This window comes from Calonectris borealis, chromosome Z (assembly GCF_964195595.1).
Source record: "Calonectris borealis chromosome Z, bCalBor7.hap1.2, whole genome shotgun sequence".
Classification (NCBI taxonomy): domain Eukaryota; kingdom Metazoa; phylum Chordata; class Aves; order Procellariiformes; family Procellariidae; genus Calonectris; species Calonectris borealis.
The window spans coordinates 8,717,903-8,744,640 of record NC_134352.1 but is presented as its reverse complement, the minus strand read 5'-3'; positions in this window follow the sequence as shown (position 1 = coordinate 8,744,640).

Sequence of the window (26,738 nt, the reverse complement as noted above, 5' to 3'; positions counted from 1 at the left end):
GTAGAAACTGTTTACTGTTTAATGTCAGTATATATGAAAATTCAGACAGGACCATTGCCATATCAGGGCAGATCCCTAGCACAGAACAGTCCAATTCCTCTACACACATCAGGACCTGTTCTCCTTCCAACTTTCTGGAAGAATTGCTGGAGGCCTCAGGTGAATCACTGAGAAAATATCCTAAGAGCTTAACAGCTATGTTTGAAATGTTGTAGAGTTTCAACATTATTGCAGACAGATCCCTTTCTCCCCTTTTCCTTTCTTTCGCAAAAATAAAGTCCTCTTTTCTTCCCATGGTTTTTAGTGTTTTTTGTTAAAAAGAGAATTCCAATTTGTGATCTTTTCTATGGTGATACGTAACACAGATTCTAGTGCTCAAAGACCAATAACTTCACTGGAATTGGGAAATCTCTTATCAAAGTGTGTCTGGTGTCCATCTGAGAGTTAACAATAACGGTGAATCCAAAACAGCCCTGCACGTATTACTACAACGGTTTAACTCCCTGTGAGAGGAAAAAGGCAAGAATTTGCTTGAATTTGCTGAGTTTCAAATTCTACCTATGGATCTTGTTGTAACTTTTTACGCTACAGTAGATGTGTAGACATATTTAAGCCTGTTTAAAATTTTAAGATTTTTTTTTTTAACCTTATAGATAATTAGTGTGTGTTCAGCTACCAAAGTAATCAGAAGGACATCTCGTATGGCAAGTATCTCTACAAAATGCCTTTGTAAATTCACAGTGCTATACTTTTAAGATATCATAAGCAACACATATTGTTGTCAATATACTAAAGATCTTTACACAGCAGATGTGATTCTAGGTCCTAGGGATTTTGCCAAGTTCTTTCCATCCACTTTTCAGTTATATGTATACTGCCCCATATAATCATAGGAAAATCTTATCCAAATTTTACTGAATCTTTGTAAATGGAGATATAATCATTGGATTAATACAAAAGACAGTCAATTTGCTGATCATTTCAGCCCAATGGAAAAGTGCAACAGGAAGGCAAGCAGCCAGATTCGTGCAAGTCTGCAAGCCAGGTCGTGGTTTAACCTGGCAGGCAGCCAAATACCATGCAGCCGCTCGCTCACTCTCCCCACCTGGTGGGACGGGGAGAGAATCGGAAGGGTGAGAGTGAGAAAAGCTCATGGGCTGAGATAAAGACAGTTTAATAGAACAGAAAAGAGAAAATAATAATAACAATGATAGAATATACAAAATGAGTGATGCACAATGCAATTGCTCACCACCCGCGCTGACCGATAACCAAGTAGCGATCGGTACTTCCTGGATCACACGTACCGTTCATATACTGTGCATGACGTCACATGGTATGGAATACCCCATTGGCCAGCTGGGCTGGCTGTCCTGATTATGTTCCCTCCCATCTCATGTACCTAGCTCAGTCAGTAGGCACGGGAGCTGTCCTTGGATTAGGAGGGCACTTAGCAACAACTGAAAACATCAGTGTGTTATCAACATTCTCCTCATACTAAATCCAAAACACAGCACTAGGAAGAAATTTAACTCTATCCCAGCCGAAACCAGGACACCTTCCTAAACATATTCAAGTTTAACACATTAGATGAGGAGCATACAAATCTTCACATAGCTTAGATTGAATGTCAATAAAAGAGAAATCAAAAGGGTTTTTCTTTGGGTCTGAATTATGTATCACTTCTACATTGATAAGTCCTTTCAGACTTATCCAGTGGACAGATTAGCTTATGTCTGCTCCTTTATAAAACTGATAGGCATTGTTATGTTGTGTATTTCCAATAAACCAGTTTACATATTGTACCATCGATTTCTCAGAAGTTTCCTGCTGTTTTCTGTGTGATACATGCTGCTTTGTTAAACCACTTAGGTGTAGCCTTGTCGTTACTGTAAACTTTGCAAATCAGTGTCAGACAGGTTTTAGACAGAGTTTCCCTGTGTCGAGCAGACTGACGGTGCCTCTGTGTGGAACACCCCAATGGAGAGAGCAAAGGCTTGGCTTCCATTTATTTCTTCCCCATTCACTGTAGATACTGTTGCAAACACAGTGATCGTCTCAATCTCAAATTGGAAGTACGTTGGTAGAAAATTAAATCAGAGCTTAAGCACTTTAACTCGCGAGAAGAGAAACAATTGTATGACAACTTGTTGTAGCAATTACCTCTCTAAAATGGACCAGAGTTGTAATAGAAAGGGCTTGGGGAAAATGTCAAGCATGATTTAAACTGAGCTGTATGACTGTAAAAAGAACAATCTTCTGAAAGAAACTGAAAAATCTGATTTCCCCAAAAAGAAATTTCTCTTTTGCCTCCAGAGGAAAGCACAAACTCAGGAAGAGAAATGTGTCATTTCTGTATGCAAATCCTGACGAAATAAGGATTTCCTTGCAGATGTGGCTTTCAATAACATCAGAATAATTCCATTCATTTTACAGTTGTGAATGTGGGGAAAACACACAGCCCTCACAAAATGTTTACTGACTCGTAATGTTGAAGTATCTGAAAGCTGAAGTTTTTCTGATGGACACATGCTCAGAAGTTCTCCCTCAGAAAGTAAAATTGTGGCTTTGCTTTGTAATGGTCCAAATCAGGCTATGGATGCTATATTTTGCTAAAACAATGGAATAACTAGGAAACAACACTGCTTCTTTAGGACTGGCTTACCTGAGCCATGTATGATCATGTCCTGGAGGAATTTGTTTCATTATAACTGGTTACAGCCCTGAGGGTGCTAATAAGCTGTAACAGCCCTGACCAGCCTCTCCTGGGACCTCCCCCAACCCTCCCTCGTGCCAGGGGCTGGGGGCTGCTCCCCACTGCTCCCTGGCCAGCCTTACTCCCTCCTTGGCTGGCAAAGCCCCTGTCCTGTCAGCCCCCAGGGGGATCCCCGTGGTCCCAGCCCCAGGCAGCCCCAACCCCTGTAGCACCCTGACAGAGCCAGGCTGCAGAAGTATGCCTCCTCTACTTCGTTCTAGTAGTAGTTTAAACCTTGAAGGCTTAAGGATTCTACTCTTCTCTGCTTGTCTGTCTCTTCTATAATAACTTATTATAGTTACTTATTATAATTATTTAATTATTATCATTTATATATAATTATAATTAACTTATTAATTATAATTAACTTATAGTTATTATTACCAATAACTAAAATCAGCTGAAAACGAAAATATTATTATTTATATATAATTATAATTAACTTATTAATTTTAATTAACTTGTCATGGTTATTATTATTATTAATAATAACTAAAATCAGCTGATAACTAAAGTCAGCCATTGGCTGATTTTAAGAAAATTTGGGAAAAAAAAAAAGGTTTTGCACAAGTATCAGGAAGATGAGCAGCTGTTCTGGAGGAAGGGGGAGAAAGACCACCTGACACCCTCATGGGTGAGAGGGATTCAGCTGGTGAAGTGTTCAACTTGGCAGCAGCCAGCTGTGCTAGCACCACATGTGTAGCTGACACAGTCTGTGTAGTCTCCTGCCTAGTGAACAGGTCATCCAGGAAAAAACAGGTTTGTCTTGGGGGGACGATCACAGCACACACAGGTTGTGGAAAAGAAAGGGGTTTTGTTTTGTTTCTTTTTGTTTTGTTTCTTTTTGTTTTGTATAAGCAGTGCAACCAAATTGCTTGAAATAAGCAGCCAGCATCTGTTCAAGGTATACAGTATGTTTGTAACTTCTTAGGGCACATTACAGAATATATGCAGGAAGTCTAGAAGCTGTCTGTCAGACTCCAAGGTTTTTTCCCTCACCTCTCCTTCCTCAAAATGCTTCAAGAGCTAACAAACTTTACAAATTGGTATAGACCAAAAAGAGTCAAAATTGAGTTTGGGTTTAGGTTTTCAAAAGAGTCAAACTGACTCCAAAAACCACATGAGAATGAAGTCTCAGGATTCAATTTTCCTTAGGACCTTTAGGATCTCTTCTGAAAGGGAATTTCTCAGCTCCTGGGGGGAGAAGGTAGCAGTGAAAGAGATCAAGAAGACAGAGCAGCATATGGCTGTGGAAAGGATGGTATTACATAGTGACCTGAAAGCACCAGAAACCAGTAAATATCTCCCAAGTACGTGAATAGTACAGATAATTATGGAGGAGGAACATTCTGGCATAGACTTGAGCTTGCCTATGACAACAGGATCACAAAAAGGAACACACAAAGCAGCCACTGCCATACAGCCAAACCACCTCTCAGAGAAAGAAGAGTCCAATTATCAGCACCTATAAAGTGGACAACTATCACCACTAAGCAAGAAGGACTGCAGTTGAGTATTTTATGCAAAGTCTGAAAGCTGGAAAATCATACTGCTTTTCTCCTTTTTGTTGTGCTATTGCGGTTTTATAACCCCACATCTTAGTTCCTGTGTTTTCATTGTAACAGCTTTTAGAGTATTACAGCCCCCAAAGCAATTTGTTTCCTCAGCCAAGCTTTCTCAAAACTGACTCATGTTGGAAACTGTATTTTATATAATTTCCTATACTGCTTGGGAAGCTAAAACGATAATTAACTTTGGCAATTAGAGTTAGAATATTGCAATAACTCTTCTCCCAGAACTACATTTACCATGAAGTTATTAATCTTTGGAGCTTATTCTTGCATGAGCCAATTAATACGTTGACAACATTGTGGTGCTCTGTAAACAGTCTTAAAAAATGAAGCCCTCGAACACTGCAGTCCCAAGAATTCATGAGCAACATCTTAGATATCAGGTTATAATAATGGCAGACACTGCATTTGAAATTTTTATATGAATAGTAATGAGGTAAGAGCCGGGTTCAGTCCTCAATGGAGTAATTGGGGAAAGAATCTGGCAGCAAAGCTTTTAACTTTATTATTTGCAGTCATATACTATTGAGCTCTGCAGGTTTACAAGAGAGGAGATCTTGATATATTTTCATAGCATCGTTCCACCACTTCATGGGTTTCCACATGAACAGCCCAGCGCTAACTCCCACCTATTCCAACAACAGTCCTACACTACAGCTGCAAAGAAAGGCTGTTCAGAAAGCCCTTGGCAGAAGGTGAGCTCCTCTAACACTCTGGTGCCAAATGGATTGTCATCCTGGACTGCAGGAGGAGCAAAGCAAAGCCGATGCTGAGGGGTTTCAGAAGTTTCTATGACGAACACACGAATATGTTTAGCTGAGTTGTTTCAAAATTTGGGCTGGAATTTTGAGCTAAAATCTATTTACAGCTTGACAAAAGTTATCTTTAGAAGATGAATCCTTCCTTTGCAGAATATTTTTTAAAAACTTCAGGCGTTGCCAAAGTTTCTAAGATTCAGAACAGCCAGCTTTAAAAATGTCGCAGTCCAGACGAAAGACTTTCCAGCACAGTATGGAGCCATCATAATCCAGACCACTTCTACACTTCCTATCTCTGACATCTCTTTTTTGTGGTTTTTTTTTTTCTTTTCCCAGAAGCATTTTTTCTTTCCCCCTGGAATCAAGCTCCCACAGTGAACAGGGAACAGAAAAATACCCTCTTTTTTTGCTACTTACTCTAGCGTGGCAATTTCTACAACAAATAAATAAATAAATAAAACCAATTTAATAAAGGAAAAAAGAAACAAAGATAATGAAAATACCAAGCAGTTATTCATTGCAATTTAAGAAATAGTCTGCGTAACATGGCTCACATATTATCACATTACGTGACAGGAATCCTCTTTCTCTTCTTGCCCACACTTTGTATTTGTTAGAGTTGTGAAAAACTCTAAAAGTTTCCTTTCTAGCATCTGAACAGAACCTACAAACTTTTTTGGGGGTTTCAGTTGGAAATGACATCCAGATTTTGAGTAGGAAGTTTGAGAAACAGGAAAATAAAACCAATTTAAAGGCACCTTTAGCAGAAGCGGTAGAGATTTTACCTGCATAAATAAATCAGCTTTAATTCTTCAGCGTGTTCTCAGAAAATAATTTGTATTAATTTAACAAAGTCTGTTTAAATTTTAAAAGTTGTTAAAATTGGTGGCCCACCTTTATTCAGACAGCCCGGTCTTCATACTAAAGCATTCTTTAAAAAGAAAAGTATGACATGAGGGGTTCAAGGCTTCCTACAGGATTAGGAAAAAATAAATTTGTTCTGAGGATGAACCAGACAGAGGCTGTGTCTGCCTGAGAGGAGAAAGCAGAGGAGAGGGTACGAGCCTGAAGAGTCAGTCTTGCTCCTGATGCCAAAGCTGCCACAGGGGTGTCGGAGGGGCCAGGGCAGCATCGCAGGCTGCCAGGTGAGCCACCGCATCATTGGGATCTTCTGCTCAGCACACTCCATTCACCCACTCGCAGACAGGAGGAAGCCTGGCTTTGCAAGGCTTTGGCATAAGAAACACAGTTAGAGAACAATGGCTGTTTTGTTACCTGCCCTAGGAGCATTTGACTTGTGTCTGGAGCCATCTCTGGTCTTCTGTTTCCCATGACACGGGTCTTGAAAGGGATAAAATTCCACAGGACAAAGGTGCACATGCAGCTAGCTAGCAATGTCCTGACAGCACACCATTTTTCTGGAAAACGCATATATTTAGAAAGAAAACAATTTACAGATTCTGTAATTCACTTCTATATTTAAAAAAGGAAGCAACATTGCTCAGCTTGAACATGGTTTTCTAAGCTACCTCTAATACTTGAAAAAATGTACTAACTGGTCAAAAGAGAACTAAAATGTTTCAACTTAGTCAACTTACTTTCTGTCAGTGTTTCATTTCCTTAACTGAATACCTATATGTAGATAGAAACACACACAAATATATATATGTGTAGTATTTCTTTTAAGAACATTTCTGATGTTTTGATTTTTGGGCGTTGGAAAACGGGATATCCATATGTGTGTATGGATAAACCACTAGTAGCAGTGTTGTTTTTCTGAAAGCCTGGATTAACGTGCCATTTACGAAAGAGGTGTTGTTGCCAGATGGTTAGATATTCATTTGATCTTTCACAATTTAAAATGTGCTTCCCTGTAAGTCAACCCTGTCAGTGACAGTTATACATCCCTAATTTCTGTTGTCCTACAGCACTCATCTGCCAAAATATTTATTAGATCTGGGTTGGGGGGGGTGGATGGTATTTTCCCCACAAGACATGCCTTCTGAATTTCACTTTGAACTCTATCTGTCAAAGAATCTACTTATGTTTAGTGACATGTCATGCTGAAGTCACTATTCAGACAGTGTGTAATGTTGCTTTTCAATTTAGTTAGTTTTAGGCTTTCCCTGCCATCTCCCTCCTTAGGTGCCTGTCATAAATTATTGTCTCTTTTAATACAGCCTCTGGAATAAACAGATGTATTGGTTTTTGTTGTTATATTGTTTACCTTTTTAATATGACATCACAGAAAAAAATAATAATCAGACTTATTTAAATACACGCTTCTGGAACAGAAAACTTATAGGTTATTCTGAAAGTGAAAAATAGTTTTAAAAAGTATTTTCACTAAATATACCACTTCATTTTGCCCACTTCAAAATCAGTTTTCTCAAAACACTATAAAACCCATGCAAATTAGAAAGCACTCACAAATTTACTAATAGCCGCAAACATGTATGTTTTTGCAAATGAAAGCTTTGTTCCTGAAACTCCTCCAAATGTCAAGAAATACTGTCGTACAGATACTATTTCTGAAATTGTGTAAAGCCTTATTCACCTATACCAGGAAATTGCCCAGTAAATACAAGAAAAACAAAATCTGGAGTGGAATGGGCAGTGACCTAACTTGTTCAAGTGAAATTTTGTCTGTTTGTATGAGAGTGATATGAAATCGGACATCCTTTCATTGTTAGCATAGGTTTTCAAGTGACAAGCCTTAAAGGTTAGTCAGAAATGAAGTGATCGTAATAATCTCATGACTGCACAGTCGAGCCTGTGCTTTATTTGGTCAAATTTTTGTAGGCAGTTGAGGTTAATTTGAAGGGAGTCTGAGAATCTCAATTTTCCACCTAAGTGACACATTATTCTGATGGCACAGAACGAACAACAATTTCACGCACTCTGAGCCTCTTTGCAAACTATTAACTAGGTGTCACATTAGTAACAGAACTGGCCAAAAATTAGCACAAGACAGGTTTGTTTTGGTTTCTTTAATTATTTTTTCCATTTCCATCAAGCCTGCTTAAAGCAAAGATGTTCAGAGAAAGTTATACCCTTTTCTTCACAATTAGTACCAACAGTTGCTGTCAAACAAGACATCAGATTCACCAAGCAGCTACAGGGAACTTCCAGAATGCAAAGTGTTGGGAAGGATCTGCTACAAACCACCATTTTTTGGCTAAATTTGATTCCACTAGAAAGTTCCTGACAAGCTCCAATTATTGGCTGATAACAAGAGAAAAAGTTTTAGGTAGATGCATATATTAGTGTTACGTGTTACCAGTACAGCAGAGCAATAGCCAGCCTCATCATACCGCCTGAGAAAAAATCTTCATTTATAGTCCACATAGTTTGGTAGCTTTCGGAAATAATATTATGCACATTTTGGGAATTCTTTGTTTTCAAAGCATGTAACATTAAAAGAAACATTAAAAAAACAAACCAAGCACCCAAACTAAAACAAACCAACCTCCACACGCCATCTGAGTTGTAATGGACAGCTTGGGACACATGGAATTACTTGTCATTTAATATTTTGTTGAGTAGTGGTTTCCCCTCTTTGAGCTGCTGGTGTCTCTGGATGGTTAAAACATTACCGTTCATGTGTTTTTTTCAGGAGTGCATGCAAACAAAGATTATACTTCTATTTGATAATTGTTCAAGTCCTGCAAGTAGGACTGTCATGGGAAAAGCTGTGTTGTGCTGCTGTGGGCACAAGCTGTAAGAGTTGACAGCATGACACTAAAAAAAAGTTGTCATACAGAGGCCTCCAAGATCCTTTGTTACAATAATGTCAAACAAATTTAAGGGAGAGAAAGTAAAAATAAGAACTTCCAAAATATTTCTTATGGAGAAGCTGTATCTACTGTTTAAAATGATCTTCAGTAAAGCTGAGCAGTAAGTAATTCATGCTCACTCTCCACTCACATTTTTCCTAAAATCTCACATTTCAATGTCAGGTGTAGCATCATGGATAGTGGTTATCCAAGTCTGAAATAGTAAACCAAACTCTTATAATTTCACCCTATAGATACCTTTCAAAGATGACCGTGGATGTTTCATTTCTTTAATTAATAGGAATTAACTATTTGGATCTTCCAGGCAGCTTGGCTGTCTCATCCCAAGCTAAGGGGAAGGAAAGGGATAGGAAGGAACTATATAAAAAAAAAAAACCTCAAAAAAATGCAGAATTCTGATATTCTCCTGACATGCCTTAAATCTAAAGACAGATTGCAGACACTATGTAAAGACCCAAACTCTGGGGTTTTTTTGCACGCAAATTTTTAAACCATGCCAAGTGACCACGTGCAATGGATCGCAGAAATTCACAGCTGAAATGCTGCAGTAAGGTTATTACAAAGCCATAGCCACTATTTCGCTATACCATTTTTAATTCTGAATAACCTGACCTGTGGAAAGTCTCGCTTTTGCAGAAAAACTTTGGGCAAAGCCTCATACACCCCAAATCCATTCAAACAAGCCTATGCTGTGGGCAAGTATTACAGTAACTTACAGTAAGTAATGCACAAACTCTCTTTCAGTTCTAGCCTAAGGATTTGAAAGAAAACTGGACACGGTCTAAATTATCCAAGATTCCTTAGCATAGGAAAATTGTCATTTTTCACATCTTAAAGCAGTCATAATTTCTGCTGAGTATTACCTGGCACACTAGGGTCCCTTATCTATGCATAACTCAGACTAGCCATTAAGGACACTAGATAAGGAGCGAAAGTCTTGCATAAACTAAAGCCGGGGAGTTTGAAGTTGGTATGTTACGTACAGACACACACCTGCAGTTCAGACTAGGAGATGAGTGCTGCTGATGATCCTCTAAACAAAGATCTAGACCAATATGCTGTCACAGGCTAAATAATCACACCTTCTGCACCCTTGTTCCCCATTTCCACTGCAGCTGCACTGAAATACTGCTGCCTGTCCCCAACCTCCCCGTATTTCCCTACCTCCCTGTCTCCTGATATGACCCTGCCACCACCCTTAGCCTGCTCTGAAGGTGACGAGTTCTCCTCCAGGTCAGAGCAGGGTCTGTGCTCCACACCAGGCTGATTTCAGTGATTCTGGCAGAGAACTGTGTCTCTGCTTGGGAAAAAAAGAAACTGCCTGAAGGCAGAGCTCTCCCCACATTTTCTGTCCATTTTCCCTTCCTGCACATGGAAACAGACTGGTAACTTGGATATCCCTGGTGTTTCATTGCAGTTGAATTGCCACTGTTAGATCACAGCCTGGAGATAAGTTGCGTGACAAAGTCTCAGAGCATATGGGGGGATTTGAAAGGCAGACAGTCAAACGAAGAATGAATGTGCATGAATAGAAAGCACTAGAGGAGATTAAAATAAAGCTAATAAAGGCCAGGAACTTCTGAGAAATCTGCTTATGACCATTAAAGAGCTGAATTCCTACATGGCAGAATGTAAAATATTATTTTTAAAAATACCAAACAAAAATAGTAGTACCAGATTCCTCTCTGGCAGGAAGTTACTGAGCTGCTACCTAGAAGTAATAGGTAAAATACACCTCTGAAAGCAGGAACGTCACTAGCCAGAGCATAAATTCCCCTGAGATCAATATCCCACCTGGAAGCCTAAGCTCAATTGCATGCAAATTCATGAAGAACAGACATAATCCAGGTTTTCTGGACTCAGAGGAAAAAATATGCTGATTACCTGTGGATCATCAGCCTAGAATTGAGATACTTTGCCATTCCTGAAAGATATTCCAGCATTGTAAAACCAGATGCAAAGCACAGGTTTTACTGATACTCATTCTGTCCTCATCCTTATTTATGAGAGTATATATACATATATAAGCTTATACATAAATATATATGCCTATACATATGCAGATACATACTTGCAAAAACACACTACACACACACCTTAAAATATGATCCTCAGTCTTACAGCACTGTCATATAGAAATGGATCAGCTTTACAGAGGTGATCAGCCACCATGTTGTTGCTTCAACACAACCGCCCCTTCCGTCAAAGTACTTCCTACCCATTCCTCTAGTAACAAAACCATTGCCACCCAGCGACCTATCCTCCCTATCACCTCTGCAGTATCAGGAAAGAGTAACTTAATTTTGCAATGAAAGGTGACAAAGGTTAACCTTAACAGGGAGTCTGTGTCAAAAAGAGTACTACAACCAAGCCTTCCTTTTTTTAGAGCAAAGTCCTAACGATCAAGTCATCATGCAGCAGAGAAGCCATCCAAAGTAATTTTAAATACCTAGGTGATAAGCAAGTTTATATATGACCCACAGAAAGATGAAAGGATGAGTCAGGGTTTAACAATTAAAGCCTATGACCCTTTCAAGGAATACCTCCTCCTACTTTCTGTGCATTTGCACACAATAGAGAAGGGATTTTGCCAAGAGTTTTTAAATGGAAATGTGAATTCATGCTTAACGACAACAAAATCATGGAACCTCAGATACCAGTTCGTTATTTAAAAAGCATCCTAGCACAAAAGTCCACCCCAAGTACACTAATCTTCAACTGCCTGTTCTGAAGATTAGTTTCTAAATTGCTGCCTCTTTTTAAGACAGTGAACATTTCAGTATTGGTTCTGCCAGAGGTATATGGACGTGGGGTTATCTTAATTGCTGAAATGGCAGACAACCCTTCAGTGTACACAGGCATTCACCTTTGTCACAAGAGCTTGCTGGTATGTGCTTGCAGAAGCTAATGGGATGAACCAAGAAGGAAAGAGACATTTAGTGACATTTCTGGGCTGTTCTTATGAAAATGTTTTAGAGTTCCAGTATTTCACATATGATCCGCCACTTCTTTTCAACATTTGCTTGCTATTATGAGTAAAAGCATATGAAAAAATATATAAGGGATTTTGTTTTTTCTTCACAACTGGCATCAAGACTATTTGAAAAAGACACGAGGGCTTCATTTTTGTTCTCTAATTCAACAACAGTTCCTTGCATTTATGTTCTTCTTCAACGGAGAGAGATCATGCTGCAAAGAGTCAATAGTATCTTTTGCCTATGAAAGTGTTTATAAGATTAAAACCACTTGTGAAGTTCAGCGCTTGACAGTCTAAAGGTCAACTTCTGGAATTGTAGAAATAAAGAGCAAACTGTCCTGAGCATCCTTGATAAGCAGAAAATAATACTAAAGAACAATCATTGTGACTGACAGAAAGCTTGCAAGTGTTATAGTTATTTCTGCCTGGTTTTAAAGATCTTGTTTGTCAGTATATATTACTGTACACTGGTAGAAACATCATGAAAGGAAACCATAGTAATAGACATATCTGAAATAAAGTCACAGACAAAGAAATAACCTTTTCAATATAAACTTTTCTGAAGCCTTGCTGAAGTCACTCTTATTACCTAGAGCTGTCCAAATGTTTTATTTCTTTAGCATGAAACTAATTCATTCTTTAAGTTGTGAGATACTTTAATATTAATGGTTACTTAAAATGCTTTAAGTGTTTTGGTTAGTTAGCCTTGCTGCTAAAGGTTTCAAGCATCAGAAACATGGATTTTAGCTGAAAATTAACAGTCAAAACCTAATAAACTAAAAGGGGAAAAACATAAGCAAGCAATGTCAGCATTAAGATTTCTTTCAAGGTGTATCGAAAATGTTCCAAGCATACAAATGTTCCAAAACATAGCCAGCTCAAGTTTTCTCAACTGCAAAGGCAATTCCAGTTTTGTTGCCATGGGGTCAAAGCCTGAGAACAGGATAAGCTTTCTAGAACAAGAGAAGAGAGAGGCTGAGTTCAGAGGCAAGCTTTTGTTCTTGTTACCATGGGAGGGATGGAGAGATCCTCTCTCAAAATTTCAGCAGGAACAAGAAACAGGTTTACTGCAGGGACAGTTTTCAGTGCATACAAGTGTTAAATTGTTCCTTTATCTGTAGATTACACTTCCCTCCAGGAGCAGCTGCATTGCAAGTCACTGCTAGCATACCAACAGACAACAATTAAAGGCAGAATTAAAAGCTCATAAAGAAGAAGTCTTCTTAGGACAATAAACTGTATTACCATACAATGTACTACTGTACAGATATCAGCCCTAATCAGATGAAGAATCTGGACAGGTTTTCTCTATTGGAAATGTGTCTCAGGCCTGTGACTACTGCTGCATGGCAGAGAAATTCACATATTTTTGTAGCAATACAACTGCCTTGGACAGATCATTGAAAACCAGCAAATGTGTATTTCCACCTTATTTTGCTGATGGATGAAAAATAGTTGCAAACAACGTCTTTTAGAGTGTGTTCAGTGGAAGAATTTCCCCATACTTTGTGAGATTAGGAACATCTTAAAAAGAACAGTTTTCATGCAGAGAGAAAACAGCTTATTCAGAAGCCTGGGGAATGTTTTGGAAGGTCAATATTACAAGCCACAAGCACCAGCAGCAGTAGGTGAGGCTAATGATATATAGAGTTCTTAATAAACCAATCAGGATTCATATAGGCAGATTATTGGAAAATACGTGCAGAAGTCATGCTGGACTAGTGAAAAACAAAGACGAAGTTGGGACAAGATAAAAACAGTGGTGGTAAAGGGTTCCTAAGACAGAGTAAAATTAAAATGTACCATCTTGCGCAATGCAGATAAGTACTGAAGATATCTTTTTGACAAAATGGCTCAAATGGGCAATCTTTCTTCCTTAAAAAGTTAAAGCTTAGAGTCAGTAGCAACATAACAAGAACAAGGAGATTTGCAATCCTAGTCCCAAATCTGCCAACAGTTAGTTGCAGGCATCCTTAGTGCAATCCAGTTTGCTTGGAAGTACCTCCTGGTGTTTTTTCAAGGTCTTCAGGCGAAAGTCCAGTTCACCGAGGTGTTCACGTTGCACTGAAAATGTTTTTTCCCAGTCTCTCTTGAGGGCCTTTGGCACTGTTTAATGAAATCAAACATGCTTGAGTTCATATTTGATGTAAACAGTCAACTACCAAAAAAATAAATAAGTAACACCAGTGCTACACATATCATATATGAAATTTTGGCACAGAAGTTAGTCTAGTTCCTGAGACAAATGTAAAAAGTGAGCAGTATAGTAATGTCATTTTCTCTCCTCATTGCTTAGACAAAAACTCAGTGGAGATAAGAAGTAATTTTTAAATGCCATTTTAGAGACAGTGTCTTTGGAGACACTTAGTTGCAGAACCATTTCAGAAAGATAAGTAAAAAACTGGTTTATCAGTTATGCATCTCTATTATTATGTACCTCTGTTATTTTATCTCTATTATGTTAAATCAAGGCTATGAGAGGCCTCAAAACACAAAATGAAATAAAGGTATTACCATTACCGCTTACCATTAACTGCTTAATATTCTTCTGTCCAGTAAAAATGCAAAGCAAGTAGCTGTGGTGACAGCTAGTGGTATGTGCCTTTAGATTATATAAGAGTTTCTCCATCCACAAATGTGCACACACACACACAAGAGAGACACATACACAGATACATACTTCCTTAATATTAATTACAGCTTGGGAAAAAAATCCAAGCAGATGACTTATAATTCTTCAGGACATACCAACAGTTGCATGGGGACATTTTACTAAAACATGAAACAGCATAGTTGATAAATTACTTCTACTGGTAACATCTCCTAGTGAACATTTTGTTCTAGCAGAATTAGTAATCCAGGAAGTGTATACATAGTCATCCTTTGATCTGGACAACATACTAGGATTTCTCACAAAACACTCAAGAACCATATAAAGGTTGTTCGCAACAGAGAGACTGTAGGAAAAAGACATATCATGTACTCAGTCAGATTAATTACTTAGTGCCCACGCCATTGAATATGCTGCCTGGAGACTTAGGTTTCAAAATCAAAGTCTACACTTACTAATTTGAACATGTTCCTGAAATCACATTAACATTATATCAAATGAACGGCATGGCGGGCAAATAGATCACGTTATAGTTAAAAGTTGGTGACCATTTCAGTGGTACTGAACGTACTAAGATAAAAAGCACCACTTCTTCCCAAATTGATCTATGATGTAGAAGCAAAATGGCAGTATTAAACATTCAAGTGAAACAAACTAGAAAAATGTACAGATTAAGTAATCAACTTCTCAGTTTATAAAACTGAGAATCTAGAAGATGTTATATTGACTGGTATCTGCTTTGCCTATCCCACTCAGGGGTAAATACAAGCCTGACAAAAAGCTGCTCACAACTCCTTCCAAAATTCAGATATTATAGGCATGTAAAAGTGGAACTTGAGGAGTTTGGGGTCAAAAAGAAAGATATCTATAGGTCTGTAAATTATATAATATCAGCAGGAGCAGAGCAAGAGTTTCCATTATAGTGGTGTGTGACTCACATGCTTTTATGCACCATCTTACTTTAGGCATTGAGTAATATACTATTCAGATGAGAAGATATGGGTTCGAATTTATTCAGACAAGGGAAACTGGTTGTTACATTGGTTTTTGGTGTTAGCTCTACATCTTTTCCTTGCAATGGTTTTAGCTGTGCAACATTTTGCCTCTGACCATTGTCAGGTTGCACATCTCACTTCTTTGAACATTGGGGATGAGATTGTTTCTTTTTCCAGAAGACATTCAGCTATCCTGAAAAATACCCTCTTGCAATCAGGAGGAAATATAATATAAAGAGGAAAGGAAAGGTGACAATTTTATCACTTTTCTTTTTTTCTTTTCTTTGTTTACCTATTTACAAAGTAAAAGCAAGTCAGACTGAAAACACCCTTATGATGTCAGAAGGAATGTCATGAAAATTGCAAACAAAGATCCAGTTACTACAAGCACAGACTAGCCTTCATTAAACTATTCCCAACAGTGATTGTAAGTCCATGCATAAATGCTTGCAGTAACTGTGGAATTCTAGTTTGCAGAATAAGTCTCCTAAGTGTGAATATGTAGCCATAATGCACATTATGCTATTGCCAGCTGTTAAATGATACTGCTTTTCGTATTGCATTCACTCCTCTGTTTTTTCTCTGGTTTAGGAAGATACATGTTTTGTAAAATCCCAGTCTCATGTAATTCAAGATCGCTTGTAGTCACAGTATGACTTTGTCCTCACAAACTATTTCGTAAATATGCACCAACAAAAGCAATAAAGCTACTTCAAAATGATATACAGACTTGTTTTAACTGAGGTTTTCTCATAAACAAAGCTTCACTTACACAAATCTTCTGAAACAAAAGCTTCAATGTTAATTGTAAGACTCCATGTAAGAATAGTAGACAGATGAAAAGAGACAAATTAAAACAGAATTTCAACATGATAAACTATTACATTAAATCCTGTCATGAATCCTGACCTTATCCTTTCTGAAAAATTTAATACCAACATGGGACTGAATATAAATATTTTACAACATTGTGAATCTGAACTTCAAAATGAATTAGAGTTTTGCAGAATTTCTTGAAGTATTTTCCTTCAATTCAGAAGTAGCAACAAACTTTGGCTGAGAATCTTAAAAGAACTGTTTTGTATCCAGGGCAGATATAAAAGCACTGTGAATACCTTCTGACATCCCTCTTCAGCAAAGGGAGAAATGTCAACCCTGATCCCTTCAGGGCATGGTTTAAAAATTCAGACCCAAAACTCAGGAAATAGATCACCAGAAACTTTTCTTTGTCCACCACAGGCTACAGTTGTTATATACAGTTCAGCTTGCTTCTTTGAAGTGATGAGCAAAGATGAGTTTCGGCAATAGGAGTGGCATATCAAGAGGTCACAGTCCTTCTTCAGTTGTTTACAACTGTGAGAAACCATTGTTTTTTCAGATCAATACATTTAATGGTTTATAAGTGCACTTTCTAACCCATTTAAGTAAAAATTAATATTGTTTGCAAAATGAAAACATTTGAACTGTTCAAGCCAAGCAGGTACATCTAATCAAACAGGTAGTCAGGAATGTGGGTAAGAGTAGTTCACCCAGCATACCTGAGAGGACAGTAACTTTCATCCAGAATGGACATTTGGGACATAATCTCTTCACTGGAAGAGGATGTCTGACTCCATCTTAAACATAACTTAAGTGGGAGATGAAGCAGAAACTCTTCTTTCAGACTGTCTCCAAATTGATGCTGCTGCTGAGCCCCCAGCAGAAAACACTCAGTTTGGCTAGACCACCTCTCCCTCAATTCTCCTTTCACCCAAATCTCAAGGGGAAAAAAAAAGGAATTTCAGTTCAAAACCAAGGGAAACTACAGAGTAATGCAGAATTTTGTCCCTACCTATTATCAAAAGACATTTATCAATGAGACTGGAAATGATTCTGAGATATATGAAAGTATACTCTGTGTACAAATAGTCAGGTAAATAAGTTCTGTCAATTTCTGTAGGAAGATGGGACTAGAAAATAGGATTTAGTTTACTGACAGCAGGTAACCTAATACGAGCAGGAGATTGCAGGAAATGTCACTACTACATATCTCTGTGCTAAGTGGAAAACCTTCAGCTAGAATAAGTAAGCAAATTTGTGTATATGTGTGCATGTGAGAGAAGGGCATGCAAAAGATAACTTACAGCGTACTTACTAGTTTGAAATGTCTGCAAAGTAGCATGCTGTCCTAGTTTCAGCTGGGATGGAGTTGATTTTCTTCCTATTAACTGGTATAGTGCTGTGTTTTGGAGGTAGTGTGAGAATAATGTTGATAACACACTGATGTTTTAGTTGTTGCTAAGTAATATCAAGGACTTTCTAGTCAAGGACTTTTCATCTTCCCGTGCCCTGCCAGGTGCGCGGGGGGCTGGGAGTGAGCGTAGCCGGCACGGCTTGCCCAGCTGGCCAATGGGCTATTCCATACCATATGACGTCATGCTCAGCATATAAAGCTGGGCGAAGAAGAAGAAGGAGGGGACGTTCGGAGTGATGGCGTTTGTCTTCCCAAGTAACCGTTATGCGTGATGGAGCCCTGCTTTCCTGGAGATGGCTGAACACCTGCCTGCCGATGGGAAGCAGTGAATGAATTTCTTGTTCTGCTTTGCTTGCATGCGCAGCTTTCGCTTTCCCTATTAAACTGTCTTTATCTCAACCCACGAGTTTTCTCACTTTTACCCTTCTGATTCTCTCCCCCATCCCGTTGTGGGAGGAGTGAGCGAGCGGCTGCATGGTGCTCAGTGGCTGGCTCGGGTTAAACCACCACACATGCTTAACAATATCATGGTCACATAAGAGGCAAAAGACTTGCAGAAAACACCTTATTATTGTCATTTTTCCAGGAATTGGGTAGTCATTTTATAACAATCTTTACCTATAAAATGTATTTGTGATAATTAGGAGAAGTGATGTGATTTCTATATAAGACCAAACCCTATAGTGTTAAAAGACAGTAAGGCTGTTCCTTGTTTATATTGTTTTTATTGCCAACAAGGAGAAAAAAGCATTCTCTCTAGAAATCTAAGTTTCAATGCAATTAATTCAGCTTCTTTTTGAAGCTTGGCACTGGTGGAATAGACTTGATGATATTCTTTATAAGTACATTTAATCCTTTTTACTGGTCCATTTCATGTACTGGTGATAGCTTCTCCAAATCAAATGTTTTAATCAAAATCTGTGTCTATTGTTAGATGGGTAGAAGACTAAAAGCTATCCTTTTTTTTTTTTTTCCTGCTAGCACATATTTTATTGTTGAGAGTGCATCACCAAATTGTTTTTTTAAGGATTTATGCAAGACAGGAAATAATAATATCCCCAAACTGCATCTAACAAAGACTAGTTACTCAGCCTCTATTAATGTTGTGTGTTCCCAAGCGATTTCTGGCACTTAGTAGAACTCCTCCTTGTGAAAAGGTGGTGGAAATAAAAAAAGCTCACTCAAGGAAGCCTTGAGCCTTCCTTTTGAGCAAAAGATTTATGCCCAGCTAGCTGGATATCACAAAAAGTTTATCTCTCCTCTTCCTTACCCAGAACAGGGTTTAGAGCACACCCTGGTGAGAGGCAGCTTCAGATTTTTCTTCAGGCTGCCCAGGGAAGTGGTTGAGTCACCATCCCTGGAAGTATTTAAAAGACATGTGGATGAGGTGCTTGGAGACATGGTTTAGTGGGCATGGTGGTGTTGAGTTGATGGTTGGACTTGATGATCTTAGAGGTCTTTTCCAACCTTAATGATTCTATGATTCTATAATTCTATGATTCAAGTTAGTTTTGGAGCACGCATTTGAATGTTAGTGTTTTATATGTTGCTGAGGGCTCCAAAATTTTGGCTATTGGATGTGACAACGAAAGAGAAAAACTGACTGAGGATAACAGACACATCACTAATTTGCAAAGACTGACTTAGCTGTTTTATGCGTTTGACTCCAGGACAACAAACACAGCTGTCATTTTCCTGAGAAGAGATATAATTTTACCCAGATTAGAGCTAAGCACTTAAGCTCTTAGGGACATGGACCTGACGACCCAACATATTTAGAAGGAGCAATGTTCCACTCCTGCTTTTAATAAGCCCATTCATAGTCACTCTTCTTTCTTTATACATTTTAGATTGCCTTTCTTGAGGACTGCTGAGGCTCAGTGCTGTAGTGCCTCATTCTAAATGCCCTTTATGGTCTAATTGGATTTTCAGTGCTTGGACACTTCACTCTAACGAAAATCATTAGAAGCTAGTTCTCATTTTCAGCTAGCCATTCTCATTATCAACTACTCAATTAGGCTTTTGAAAACCCTACTTAACATCTTACTGCATATTTGGAAAGCTACCTTCCTTAAAAATTTGGCTATTGGCCCTAATTTTCTTCATGTTTAGTCTTAGAATAGAAATAAGCACAAAGTTCAAGACACTGTCAAAGCTTCTTCCATGTATTAACATCCTTACTCAGTTTGGTACCTCATACCACTTTTACTTCAGTGCTTCAGCATTATTCAAGAAATCCAGTGTAAATGAGGTAAATCATATTGTGTTCCTTTCTGTGTTGTTCTGACCTCATACCCTGTTAAGTTTAATAATATATAGTATTTACTAGCAACATTCTTCTTTGAAAAAAAAACCCTTTTTCATAATATTTTCAAGGGTATTAAATTATACCTGTGGCATTTCACTTCAGAATTATAGGCAGTTGCTGGACTGAAATGGAGTCTCAAAATGTGACAGTGGGAAGATTTAACCTTCCAGTAACTCACATGAAGTTCTCTCTGTCAGTATAATCCTTACATCGTATCACCGGGAAAAAAAACAAACCACATTTCAAATTTGCTCAACAAGAGTAGTTCACTTAGACACTTCATAAAACTTCCAGAAACAACATGATAAATAAAAGGCAGTACAGTTTGCCAGACTCAAAATAACGAAAAGCTAGTTTATTGACAACCCATTATGTGCATTTCCTATATGGGTTTTCTCCATGGAAACTTCTCTCCCCACATCCATCTTTAGTGCAGGCTCAGCTGTAACAGACATTTTGTTTTCCCACTTGAGGCATCATAGAGACTGGAAGCAAGTCCCTGGTAGAGGTTCAACAGAGTAGTTCTTGCTTAAACATTAATCTCAGTGATGATCTCTCTGATATATTTCTTTGCATACCTCCTTCATTTTTGCTTCTACCAAAACCAACTGAACTAACAAAACAAAGTGTTTTGAAAAACTCATTTAACTAGCAAGTTCAAAACATCACCTGCAAGTATGCTCAAAATTCATAATCAAGCAGAACACAACAAAATCGTGCTGTCTGCACACTGCAGCTCCTCCCTGTTATTTGCATTACTGAAGTCTCTTGTGAGAAAGGAACCTCAGCATTGTAGCTCCAGATAAGGCACAAAATTAAGACCCATCCCTGATTACAGAAGGTTTACTGTATTTAATTGGAATCCTACCAAATGTGTAGTCAATATTTTTCATATATATTAAAACAAAATGTGCAGTATTATACTAAATAAACTGAGTAAAAAATGGAAATCACTTCTTCCATGTTCCAAAGGCTGATTCTACTGAGGCTACTTCTTGCAGAAATAAGGGAAGTGACTGTTTAGGGTTCCTCATGGTAATCCCTCCTCACAGCCTATTTTTACTCTTTCACTAGCTGCATAAATAGTGTGCAAAAATTTCAAAAATTGTTACCTAATTAGCTGATATATTTCTGAAATTTATTCCATTTTTATTGCCTTAATCAGCAAGTCAAACAGGTGGAGAAAAATTATTTTGAGACGTATGTTTAATTAAAGTAACCAAGATTGTCATGAATTCACAGTAGGAAAGATACTTAATTCCTCTAGGACCTTTTGGAAAGAATTAGATTTGTGAAGTTGAAGCAAAAAAATCTGTTCACCAGCAGAGTATATCCCAGTCTAAAAGGAAGTTGATCTGGAAAAGGCATAATTCAGAAACCCTTTTACTCCTGCGATGGGATTGAACCACTTAGAGGAGTTGTAGTGACCTGATGTTTTTCATCTGTTCTTCCATCAGCTGAAATATGTTTTGGTATTTCTAATCTGGATTTAGTTTAGCTGAAAAAGTTCAAAAACTTTTCAGTTAATTGCAGTTCTATATGATCCATCATTAAGTATCCATCATTCAACTCGAAATTGAACACTGCAAATTCCTGTTTAAAAATCGTGAACTCAAAATTTAAGGAAATTGGAAAAGCAGCCTGAGCAGCAGGTTGTGAGTTGTTTGGTGCACATCTGGAATGCATTTGCTTAACTTCTTTTTTTAACCTGAAATCTTGGGAGCTTAGAAACGTCACATTTTTGTTTAAAATTCAAGTGTTAATAATCCCACAAGCTGTGGCTTTAGGAAAATATTGTGAGGAGGCTCACAATACAATCATGAGAAGTGGCAGCACTGAAACTGTAAATGTGGGTACTCCCAACACAGAAAAGTTGAGAAGCACATAGCTTCAAAGGCAAGCAGCGTACCAGGGTGTTGCATTCTCAATGCTGTTAAGAAACAAAGCAACGAAACAAAGCAACGATACAAATTCTGACCAGCTTTCTTTTACAATGTTTTTTTTTTTCAACAGAATTTGCTCAATTAAATATCTCACAATTGATAAAATTAATCAAAAACATTTTAAAAACAAACAATTATGAATAACATAAACACCTGCATTCAGAGGAATTTAATAATGCTCCTTAGTGGACAAGAATATCAATCTTAAACTGTTCCAATGCATTTACAATATGCAATTGTGAAATTCTGGTAAAAATGAAGTCCTTTACAGTATTCATAAACTGAAAGAGATGAACACATACACATGCAGAAAAAAGGCAAGGGTCTTGAACTGGAGCCAGGCTGAAATGATGTTTCGAAGAAACAGGTATATGAAGCCATCTCCTATATCTTCACAAGAAGAGATTAAGAGCACAGACACTAACTCTCCATCCTGATCTCACTGACAGCACTCGTTTAATAAGTAATCAGCAGGTTTTCTATTTCAGTGCAATATTTTCATTCTAGTACTTTTTTGTTATTATTCATGGCATTGCTGTCCTTTGCAACTGTAGCCTATAAAGCTGCATGGCAAAGAGTTTAATTGAAAAGTTCTGTGAAAGTAACAGACTGCCTGGCACATGAAGTATTTACACTTCAAATGAACTGTCACAAATAAGAGTTTAGTTTTAATAAAGCTTTTACTAAAGGTTAATTGCTAGCTGATAAAAATATGTGCTTTAGTGAGCAGTAAGGAAAAATGAACCTGGTCAATCTACTCTTTAACTAGGAGTTACACAGGCAATAAAATCTTATAATCGTTTTAGTATATTAAAATTTCATGAATTTAATGTTAGCAGCTGGAAATAAATGGACAATTATCAATTCATTGAATAGACCTCATAACAATGCTCACCAAGATTAAATCACACGACATTAATACAGGTGTGACACAGATAGAATAGGTCCCACAGAAGACTGATTGAAAGTTGCCAGAACATTTCCATTTTTTCAGTGTGTTTCAGTACTAGCAGAACAAACAAGTGAACTTCAAAAGTTTGGAGATTTTTGCTATAGTTTATGAAGATTGATCCCAATAAAGTACGTACTGACTTGAACTTCTGCTGCTCTGCACTGTTATGAATATTTCAGACTGTCCACATCACAGAATGCAACGTCCTAAGTCAGAAAATGACACTGGGTTATAACATTTAGGATGGTACTCCCTAAGCTGCTGACTGAAGACCTATGGTTTTGCAATGACTCTGCTTTGCCTTTTCTCACTTCATCAGTATCAAAACAGTAATACTTTGGGTAAGAAAATAGTGGCTATATTTCTAGATATTCTACAGTTTTGAATATTTTTTAAGAATAGCCTATCAGGCTATTGAGTTGTTTTGCAATAGCTTTTGAGCATCGTTTCAGATATTCCTGAGAGTACTACCTCTTGTGATAACTAAGTTTCTCACTGCATATCAAATCTTTCAGTATAAATGATTCATGCTCCAGTGAATTGGTGTTCCCATAATTTCATTAGATCATGTCCAGTTATTCCACAAGGAGATGAGTCTCTGAGAAGAACCTGAAAGCTAACTTTCCTTTCTCTCTGAGATGTATAAAAAAACCCAATTACTCAAAGGTAAAATACTATATTCATATTTATTTTCTCTTCCAGTGCCATGGAAGAATGGACAGAAATGTTTAAATTTTGTTAGTGAAAAAAAATTATGAAACATAACAGTCTCCTATGACTTTGTTGCTCATTAATTTCACAATGCTATTAAAATGCATATATAAAATACATCCTGAAATACTGAAGCAGCTTCTCAAGAGAGATTTAACACCCAGAAGTAGATTTAACACCCAGAAGCCTCGCTTGACCTGCTGTTCACAAACAGAGAAGGACTGGTGGGAGATGTGGTGGTCGGAGGCCGGCTTGGGCTTAGCGACCATGAAATGATAGAATACTCAATACTTGGTGAAGTAAGGAGGGGGGCCAGCAAAACTGCAACCATGGACTTCCGGAGGGCGGACTTTGGCCTGCTCAGGACACTGGTCGAGAGGGTCCCTTGGGAGACAGTCCTGAAGGGCAAAGGGGTCCAGGAAGGCTGGACGTTCTTCAAGAAGGAAGTCTTAAAGGCGCAGGAGCGGGCTGTCCCCATGTGCCGCAAGAAGAACGGGTGGGGAAGACGTCTGGCCTGGCTGAACAGGGAGCTCTGGCTGGGACTCAGGAAAAAAAGGAGAGTTTACCACCTTTGGAAGAAGGGGCAGGCAACTCAAGAAGAGTACAGGGATCTCATTAGGTCGTGCAGAGAGGAAATTAGAAAGGCAGAAGCCCGGCTAGAATTCAACGTCGCCACTGTCGTGAGAGACAACAAAAAATGCTTTTACAAGTATATTAATGACAAAAGGAGAGCCAAAGAGAATCTCCATCCTCTATTGGATGCGGAGGGGAACATTGCCACCAAGGACAAGGATAAGGCTGAGGTACTCAACGCCTTCTTTGCCTCAGGCTTTAATAGTCAGAGCAGTTCACCTGAGCTGGAAGACAGGGACAGTGAGCAGGATAAACCCCCCATAATCCAAGAGGAAGCAGTTAACGACCTGCTACGCCACCTGGATGCTCACAAGTCTATGGGGCCGGATGGGATCCACCCGAGGGTACTGAGGGAGCTGGCGGAGGAGCTTGCCGAGCCGCTCTCCATCATTTACCAGCAGTCCTGGTTAACTGGGGAGGTCCCGGACGACTGGAGGCTTGCCAATGTGACGCCCATCTAAAGAGGGGCTGGAAGGAGGATCTGGGGAACTACAGGCCGGTCAGCCTGACCTTGGTGCTGGGGAAGATTATGGAGTGGTTCGTTTTGAGGGCGCTCACGAGCCATGTGCGGGACAACCAGGGGATCAGGCCCAGCCAGCACGGGTTCATGGAAGGCAGGTCCTGCTTGACCAACCTGATCTCCTTCTATGACCAGGTGACCCGCCTAGTGGATGAGGGAAAGGCTGTGGATGTGGTCTACCTGGACTTCAGTAAAGCCTTTGACACTGTCTCCCACAGCATTCTCCTAGCGAAGCTGGCGGCTCACAGCTTAGACAAGTACACTCTTCGCTGGGTAAAAAACTGGCTGGGCGGCCGAGCCCAGAGAGTTGTGGTGAATGGAGTTAAATCCAGTTGGCGGCCGCTCACGAGTGGTGTTCCCCAGGGCTCAGTTTTGGGGCTGGTCCTGTCCAATATCTTTATCAACTATCTGGACGAGGGGATCGAGGGCTCCCTCAGTAAGTTTGCAGACAACACCAAGTTGGGCGGGAGTGTTGGTCTGCTGGAGGGTAGGAAGGCTCTGCAGAGGGACCTGGACAGGCTGGATCGATGGGCCGAGGCCAACTGTATGAGTTTCAACAAGGCCAAGTGCCAGGTCCTGCACTTCGACCACAACAACCCCAGGCAACGCTACAGGCTTGGGGAAGAGTGGCTGGAAAGCTGCCCAGAGGAAAAGGACCTGGGGGTGCTGATTGACAGCCAGCTGAACAGGAGCTGGCAGTGTGCCCAGGTGGCCAAGAAGGCCAACGGCATCCTGGCCTGTATCAGAACTAGTGTGGCCAGCAGGAGTAGGGAGGTGATCATGCCCCTGTACTGGGCACTGGTGAGGCCGCACCTGGAATCCTGTGTTCAGTTTTGGGCCCCTCACTACAAGAAGGACATTGAGGTGCTGGAGCGTGTCCAGAGAAGGGCAACGAAGCTGGTGAAGGGCCTGGAGCACAAGTCTGATGAGGAGCGGCTGAGGGAACTGGGGTTGTTTAGTCTGGGGAAGAGGAGGCTGAGGGGAGACCTCATCGCACTCTACAACTACCTGACAGGAGGTTGTAGCGAGGTTTCTTCTCCCAAATAACTAGTGATAGGACGAGAGGAAATGGCCTCAAGTTGCGCCAAGGGAGGTTTAGATTGGACATTAGGAAAAATTTCTTTACTGAAAGAGTGGTCAGGCTGGTGAAGGGCCTGGAGCACAAGACTGATGAGGAGCGGCTGAGGGAACTGGGGTTGTTTAGTCTGGGGAAGAGGAGGCTGAGGGGAGACCTCATCGCACTCTACAACTACCTGACAGGAGGTTGTAGCGAGGTTTCTTCTCCCAAATAACTAGTGATAGGACGAGAGGAAATGGCCTCAAGTTGCGCCAAGGGAGGTTTAGATTGGACATTAGGAAAAATTTCTTTACTGAAAGAGTGGTCAGGCCTTGGAACAGGCTGCCCAGGGAAGTGGTTGAGTCCCATCCCTGGAAGTATTTAAAAGATGTGTAAATGAGGCGCTTGGGGACATGGTTTAGTAGGCATGGTGGTGTTGGGTTGATGGTTGGGCTTGATGATCTCAGAGGTCTTTTCCAGCCTTAATGATTCTATGATTCTATGATTCTAACAAATGGAAGATGGAAAGGATTGGAGCCTTAAACATTTTCCATGGACTTGGTGAATCTTGGTACTTTACTTTCGAAGAAACACACAGCAGAATTGCCACTCTTCATTTTAGTTAATTAAGATACAACTATGCAGCTTCGTAAGAAAAGGTACTGAAGCAGTCATTGTGTAGTCGTATGTCGTTTACACATAAAACGGATTTTGCATTTAACAGTGTTACTGCTGAAAGGCAGCTTCAGACAAATTTTGTCCCATGTGACAGCCAACCGTAGGTTTCATAGGGAGGTTGTAATAAACAGTATGCAATAATAAAATATTGCCCTTCACATGCGACAGAGAGACACCTCCTAACTACTTCACACACCAAAGGATTTTGTTCATCAAAACAGTCCTTGTGTTTCGGTAAA